Source organism: Pristiophorus japonicus, chromosome 3, assembly GCF_044704955.1.
Source record: "Pristiophorus japonicus isolate sPriJap1 chromosome 3, sPriJap1.hap1, whole genome shotgun sequence".
NCBI classification, from domain to species: Eukaryota; Metazoa; Chordata; class Chondrichthyes; family Pristiophoridae; genus Pristiophorus; species Pristiophorus japonicus.
In genome coordinates, this window is record NC_091979.1 from 98,630,251 (window position 1) to 98,638,738 (window position 8,488).

The window sequence follows — 8,488 nt, forward strand, 5'->3', positions numbered from 1 at the left end:
ATTATGTAGAGCCCTGGTGAGGCCACACCTGGAGTATTGTGTACAGTTTTGGTCTCCTTACCCAAGGAAGGATATACTTGCCATAGAGGAAGTGCAACAAATGTTCACCAGACTGATCCCTGGGGTGGGGGAGATGAGTAAAAGTGGAGGGCAGAGAAACCCAAGGCAAAAAACAAAAAGGGCCACTGAATATAAAGGGGCTGCAGGAAGGGTCAAAACTAAAAATCATGGTTTAAAAACTAGGATTAAAACACTCTACCTAAACGCACGCAGCATTCGAAATAAAGTAAATGAGTTGACGGCACAAATCATTACAAATGGGTATGATTTGGTGGCCATTACAGAAACGTGGTTGCAGGGTGGCCAAGACTAGGAATTAAACATAGAGGTATCTGACAATTTGGAAAGAGAGACAAGAAGGGAAAGGAGGTGGGGTTAGCTCTGTTAATAAAGGATGATATCAGGGCAGTTGTGAGACGATATTGGCTCGAATGAACAAAATGTTGAATCATTGTGGGTTGTGGGTGGAGATTAGAGATAGTCAGGGGAAAAAAGTCACTGGTGGGCATAGTTTATAGGCCCCCAAATAATAACTTCACAGTGGGGCGGGCAATAATCAAGGGAATAATGGAGGCATGTGAAAAAGGAACGGCAGTAATCATGGGGGATTTTAACCTGCATATCGATTGGTCAACTCAAATCGCACAGGGTAGCCTGGAGGAGGAATTCATAGAATGCATACGGGATTGTTTCTTAGAACAGTATGTTACAGAACCTACAAGGGAGCAAGCTATCTTAGATCTGGTCCTGTGTAATGAAACAGAAATAATAAACAATCTCCTCGTAAAAGATCCTCTCGGAATGAGCGATCACAGTATGGTTGAATTTGTAATACAGATTGAGAGTGAGGAAGTAGTGTCTCAAACGAGCGTACGATGCTTAAACAAAGGGGACTACAGTGGGATGAGGGCAGAGTTGGCTAAAGTAGACTAGAAACACAGACTAAACAGTGCCACAATTGAGGAACTGTGGAGGACTTTTAAAGGAGCTCTTTCATAGTGCTCAACAAAAATATATTCCAGTGAAAGAGAAGGGTGGTAAGAGAAGGGATAACCAGCCGTGGATAACCAAGGAAGTAAAGGAGAGTATCAAATTAAAAACCAATGCGTATAAGGTGGCCAAGGTTAGTGGGAAACAAGAAGATTGGGAAAATTTTAAACGACAGCAAAGAATGACTAAGAAAGCAATAAAGAAAGGAAAGATAGATTACGAAGGTAAACTTGTGCAAAACATAAAAACAGATAGTAAAAGCTTTTACAGATATATAAAATGGAAAAGTGTGACTAAAGTAAATTTTGGTTCCTTAGAAGATGAGAAGGGGGGATTTAATAATGGGAAATGTGGAAATGGCTGAGACCTTAAACAATTATTTTGCTTCGGTCTTCAGTGAAAAACACAAAAACCATGCCAAAAATTGCTGGTCACAGGAATGTGGGAAGGGAGGACCTTAAGACAATCATCATCACTAGGGAGGTAGTGCTGGACAGGCTAATGGGACTCAAGGTAGACAAGTCCCCTGGTCCTGATGAAATGCATCCCAGGGTATTAAAAAAGAGATGGCGGAAGTTATAGCATATGCATTCATTATAATCTACCAAAATTCTCTGGACTCTGGGGAGGTACCAGCGGATTGGAAAGCAGCTAATGTAATGCCTCTGTTTAAAAAAGGGGGCAGACAAAAGGCAGGTAACTATAGGCCGGTTAGTTTAACATCTGTAGTGAGGAAAATGCTTTAAGCTATTATTAAGGAAGAAATAGCGGGACATCTAGATAGGAATAGTGCAATCAAGCAGACGCAGCATGGATTCATGAAGGGGAAATCATGTTTAACTAATTTACTGGAATTCTTTGAGGATATAACGAGTATGGTGGATAGAGGAGTACCGATGGATGTGGTGTATTTAGATTTCCAAAAGGCATTCGATAAGGTGCCAAACAAAAGGTTACTGCAGAAGATAAAGGTATGCGGAGTCAGTGGAAATATATTTGCATGGATGGAGAATTGGCTGGCTAACAGAAAGCAGAGAGTCGGGATAAATGGGTCCTTTTCGGGTTGGAAATCGGTGGTTAGTGGGGTGCCACAGGGATCGGTGCTGGGACCACAACTGTTTACAATATACATAGATGACCTGGAAGAGGGGACAGAGTGTAGTGTAACAAAATTTGCAGACAACACAAAGATTAGTGGGAAAGTGGGTGGTGTAGAGGACACAGAGAAGCTGCAGAGATTTAGAGAGGTTAAGCGAATGGGCTAAGGTTTGGCAGATGGAATACAATGTCGGAAAGTGTGAGGTCATCCACCTTTGGAAAAAAAAACAGTAAAAGGGATTATTATTTGAATGGGGAGAAATGACAACATGCTGCGGTGCAGAGGGACCTGGGGGTCCTTGTGCATGAATCCCAAAAAATTAGTTTGCAGGTGCAGCAGGTAATCAGGAAGGCGAATGGAATGTTGGCTTTCATTGTGAGAGGGATGGAGTACAAAAGCAGGGAGGTCCTGCTGCAACTGTATAGGGTATTGGTGAGGCCGCACCTGGAGTACTGCGTGCAGTTTTGGTCACCTTACTTAAGGAAGGTTATACTAGCTTTGGAGGGGGTACAGAGACGATTCACTAGGCTGATTCCGGAGATGAAGGGGTTACCTTATGATGATAGATTGAGTAGACTGGGTCTTTACTCATTGGAGTTCAGAAGGATGAGGGGTGATCTTATAGAAACATTTAAAATAATGAAAGGGATAGACAAGATAGAGGCAGAGAGGTTGTTTCCACTGGTCAGGGAGACTAGAACTAGGGGGCACAGCCTCAAAATACGGGGGAGCCAATTTAAAACCGAGTTGAGAAGGAATTTCTTCTCCCAGAGGGTTGTGAATCTGTGGAATTCTCTGCCCAAGGAAGCAGTTGAGGCTAGCTCATTGAATGTATTCAAGTCACAGATAGATAGATTTTTAACCAATAAGGGAATTAAGGGTTACGGGGAGCGGGCGGGTAAGTGGAGCTGAGTCCACGGCCAGATCAGCCATGATCTTGTTGAATGGTGGAGCAGGCTCGAGGGGCTAGATGGCCTGCTTCTTATGTTCTTATGTTCTTATGTGATTGTCCTAGGAGGAGAGATTGAGTAGTCTAGGCCTATATCCTCTAGAGTTTAGAAGAATTATATTTGCCTGGCTGGGGGAGCCCAGAACCAGGGGTCACAGTCTCAGAATAAGGGTCGGCCATTTAGGACTGAAAAAGGAGAGAAATGTCTTCACTGAGGGTTGTGAATCTTAGCAATTTTCTACCGCAGAGGGCTGCGGAGGCTCAGTCGTTGAGTATATTCAAGACAGAGATCGATAGATTTTTGGATATTAAGGGAATCAAGGAATATGGGGATAGTGCAGGAAAGTAGAGTTGATGTAAAAGATCAGCCAAATGGCCTACTCTTGCTTCTATTTCTGATGTTCTTAAATGCTTGCTTCCTCTGGAATTTCTATTTAGTAAGATGTTTTTAAAATCATAACTTTAGTATTAGCAAGATCAAGCATTACTATGCTGGCGCAAGCATTCACATACCGTAACATCCTCACAAAGCTCTAAAAGAACACAGCAGCATTACACATCGTGGTCTGGAGTTTATCCATGAGCACAGTCTGGAAGTGAAGATTCAAAAATGTCTCAAAGTCACACCCATTTGATTGATATTAGGATACTTGGCCTTAACCTACCACTCTCATTAGAGGTGGACAGGTCTAAAATCAGTCGATATCAAAAATGTCAAAACCCAAGGAAACGTCAAAGCCCAAGGAAAGTGCTGAATCCACACCATATATTTCTTCTAGAAGTATAAAATTTAAGTTTCAGCTCATTTAACCATGACAAGTACATCCTGCACAGCATCTTTAGGATTCTGTAATCAGGGAGATTTTCCAGTTTTAATGTGACTTATGCCACAACAATCCATGCAAAGAAACACTTTAAAAACAAAACACTCAAATAATTGCAGTAAAACACAAGAATGGATCCTGCTTCATCTGAAAATCTGGTCGCAATGTTGAGAAACACCACAGAACAAGCGCAATAAATGCTGACTTTGCCATCCCATGAATGAATAAAAATAAATTGGAGGATACAGTACTCACATTTGAGAGTTAGGGTTTGGGGTGGGGGGGGGTTGATTCGATCAGTCAGAGGATTTGAAGGACAGACGTAAAAGATAGAGGATACTTGCCGTACTGTAATTATCTGTGCAATTCACTCATGCTCAAAATTCCGCAAACTTTTAAGCCACGTAAATGGTTTACATACAAGAACATAAGAAATAGGAGCAGGAGTAGGCCATATGGCCCCTCGAGCCTGTTCCACCATTTAATACGATCATGGCCTCAGCTCCACTTCCCCACCCGCTCCCCATAACACCTTAATCCCTTATCGGTTAAGAAACTGTCTGTCTCTGTCTTAAATTTATTCAATGTGCCGGCTTCCACAGCTGTCTGAGCAAATTTACAACCCTCGGAGAAGAAATTTCTCCTCATGTTTTAAATGGACGGACCCTTATTCTAAGATAATGCCCCCTAATTCCAGCCTCCCCCATCAGTGGAAACATCCTCTCTGCATCCACTTTGTCAAGCCCCCTCATAATCTTATACGTTTCGATAAGATCACCTCTCATTCTTCTGAATTCCACTGAGTAGAGGCCCAATCTACTCAACTTTTCCTCATAAGTCAACCCCCTCATCTCCAGAATTAACCTTGTGAACCTTCTCTGAACTGCCTCCAAAGCAAGTATATCCTTTCGTAAATATGGAAACCAAAACAGTACACAGTATTCCAGGTGTGGCCTCACCAATACCCTGTACAACTGTAGCAAGACTTCCCCGCTTTTATACTCCATCCCCTTTGCAATAAAGGCCAAGATTCCATTGGCCTTCCGGATCACTTGCTTTACCTGCATACTAACCTTTTGTGTTTCATGCACAAGTACCCCAGGTCCCGCTGTACTGCAGCACTTTGTAATCTTTCTCAATTTAAATAATAACTTGCTCTTTGATTTTTTTCTGCCAAAGTGCATAGCCTCACACTTTCCAACATTATACTCCATCTGCCAAATTTTTGCCCACTCACTGAGCCTGTCTATGCGCTTTTGCAGATTTCTGTGTCCTCCTCACACATTGCTTTTCCTCCCATCTTTGTATCGTCAGCAAACTTGGCTGCGTTACACTCAGTCCCTTCGTCCAAGTCGTTAATGTAGATTGTAAATAGTTGGGATGCCAGCAATGATCCCTGCAGAACACCACTAGTTACTGATTGCCAACCCGAGAATGACTCATTTATCCCGACTCTCTGTTTTCTGTTAGTTAGCCAATCATCTATCTATGCTAATATATTACCCCCAACCCAGTGAACTTTTATCTTGTGCAGTAACCTTTTATGTGGCACCTTGTCAAATGCCTTCTGGAAGTCCAAATACACCACATCCACTGGTTACCCTTTATCCACCCTGTTTATTACATCCTCAAAGAATTCCAGTAAATTTGTCAAACACGACTTCCCCTTCATAAATCCGTACTGACTCTGCCTGACCGAATTATGCTTTTCCAAATATCCTGCTACTGCTTCTTCAATAATGGACTCCGACATTTTCCCAACCACAGATGTTTTATAGTTTCCTGCTTTTTGTCTGCCTTCTTTTTTAAATAGGGGCGTTACATTTGCAGTTTACCAATCTGCTGGGACCTCCCCAGAATCCAGGGAATTTTGATAAATTACAACCCAGATTACACACATCTCTGGGTGCAAATGCAAAGGAATCTCCCATCAAGTATTAAAGAGCATGGCACTAACTAATACAGCAAGCAAAAAGGAGCTCGGATTACTCTGACATAGCAAGTTACCAAGTGCTCTCCTCCTTCCGAAAGGCACTGCAAGTAAAAGTTCTGACGAAGGGTCACAGACCTGAAATGTTAACTCTGTTTCTCTCTGCACAGATGCTGCCTGACCTGAGTATTTCCAGCATTTCCTGTTTTGTCAGATGCTGCCTGAGCTGCTGAGTATTTCCAGCATTTCCTGTTTTGTCAGATGCTGCCTGACCTGCTGAGTATTCCCAGCGTTTTCTGTTTTGTTTTTATTGTAAATGGAATACTTGTCCTCCTCACCCACACACACTTGAGACTTGCTGAGACCCCTTGAGAACCTGCAAAGCCCAATTCCTGGTTTGTGTTGGTTGTCACCCCCGCGACTGACGCCGCTTCCAGCCACTCAAAGCTCAGGATGCCCCAATCAGAGAGCGGAAAAAGGGGGAAGTCGGAAAACAACGGCTGAGGGCAGCAGTTACATAACTTTCTGCATCTGCACGGGAACGAAAATAAGCCAGCGCGTACAAAACGGCCAGCATCGCATCAGGAGCACACTGCTCGGGAAACCTGCCCGAGCCTTACCTGGCGGCATATGCTCATCACCGCTCTCCCGGCCGCTGTGTGGGGGAAGCAGGATGCTCGACCGCTCGCTACATTTTTGTTAAACACTTCAGTACTCCGCTTAACTGTCCATCAAAACAATACGGCTCATTCACTCACCAAATGCCAGTGTCCGCGTCCTCCCACATTGCTGGAAAATTACACCAGCACCAACCAGCCCAATAAAATAGGCTTGGCTTTGCAGTCCGTTGTACGACACTGCTTCCTGCAGTTTATCTGATCGTGACCTTACTCCGAGATTGACGGCTCCAGCAGCCCAACGGGATGCGGTGCTGCAGTCACTGTGGGCTGGCTTTCGTGTTAACAGCACCAATCCAGGGAGGGCTCTCGATACCTTATCTTTGCCCAGCCCAGTGAGTAATCCCAAGGATGGGAGACCAAGTGGTGATGTTATTGCTGATGCCACCATATCATTTCCTTTATACCTTAAAAAAAAATGTACTTCTTGTGTTTATGCAATGTAATTATTTGGGGAGGGGGTGGGATCATAATACAGGATCAGCAATCTCAGATCAGTTCAGCATTTGGGGCAAAAAAATCAAAATATTTTTGGCCCTTCAGCACTCTGACACATATGGAAACCCATCCATGTTTAAGAGTCTCCAAATCAAATGACTTGAGAAATCTACATAACTGCAGTTTATGTTGCCTCAAATGGGACGCATAGTCTATCAAAGAGACAAATCTGGCCTAGATAGCTTAAGCGGGTGCACAACAGCTTAGCTGCCCACTCCCTTGTGACACAGAAGTACTGCTAGAGACTTTAACGTTAAAATCATGTTAACATAGAAACATAGAAACATAGAAAATAGGTGCAGGAGTAGGCCATTCGGCCCTTCGAGCCTGCACCACCATTCAATAAGATCATGGCTGATCATTCCCTCAGTACCCCTTTCCTGCTTTCTCTCTATACCCCTTGATCCCCTTAGCCGTAAGGGCCATATCTAACTCCCTCTTGAATATATCCAATGAACTGGCCTCAACAACTCTCTGCGGTAGGGAATTCCACAGGTTAACAACTCTCTGAGTGAAGAAGTTTCTCTTCATCTCAGTCCTAAATGGCCTACCCCTTATCCTAAGACTGTGTTCTGGACTTCCCCAACATTGGGAATATTCTACCTGCATCTAACCTGTCCAGTCCCGTCAGAATTTTATATGTTTCTATGAGATCCCCTCTCATCCTTCTAAACTCCAATGTATAAAGGCCCAGTTGATCCAGTCTCGCCTCATATGTCAGTCCTGCCATCCCGGTAATCAGTCTGGTGAACCTTAGCTGCATTCCCTCAATAGTAAGAATGTCATTCCTCAGATTAGGAGACCAAAACTGAACACAATATTCCAGGTGAGGCCTCACCAAGGCCCTGTACAACTGCAGTAAGACCTCTCTGCTCCTATACTCAAATCCTCTAGCTATGAAGGCCAACATACCATTTGCCTTCTTCACCGCCTGCTGTACCTGCATGCCAACTTTCAATGACTGATGAACCATAGAACCCAGGTCTCGGTGCACTTCCCCTTTTCCTAATCTGCCATCATTCAGATAATATTCTGTCTTCGCGTTTTTGCCCCCAAAGTGGATAACCTCACATTTATACACATTATACTGCATCTGCCATGCATTTTCCCACTCACCTAATCTGTCCAAGTCACCCTGCAGCCTCCTAGCATCCCCCTCACAGCTCACACCGCCACCCAGTTTAGTGTCATCTGCAAACTTGGAGATATTACACTCAATTCCTTCATCCAAATCATTGATGTATGTTGTAAATAGCTGGGGTCCCAGCACTGAGCCCTGTGGCACTCCACTAGTCACTGCCTGCCATTCTGAAAAGGACCCGTTTATCCCGACTCTCTGCTTCCTGTCTGCCAACGAATTCTCTATCCACGTCAGTATATTACCTCCAATACCATGTGCTTTGATTTTGCACACCAATCTCTTGTGTGGGACCTTGTCAAAGGCCTTTTGAAAGTCCAAAT

At 43.7% G+C, this 8,488-nt stretch overlaps 1 protein-coding gene across 2 annotated transcripts in view; it reads right to left on the reverse strand.

The window, feature by feature from the left end:
* The window catches only part of gpd2 (glycerol-3-phosphate dehydrogenase 2 (mitochondrial)), a 231,470-nt gene extending 224,738 nt beyond the window's left edge, over positions 1-6,732 (reverse strand). For both annotated transcript variants that reach the window (XM_070875618.1, XM_070875619.1), the window contains exon 1: positions 6,611-6,732. The gene's annotated coding sequence lies outside the window, so the exon portion shown is untranslated. The remainder of the gene's footprint in view (positions 1-6,610) is intronic.
* Positions 6,733-8,488: the final 1,756 nt, after the last annotated feature.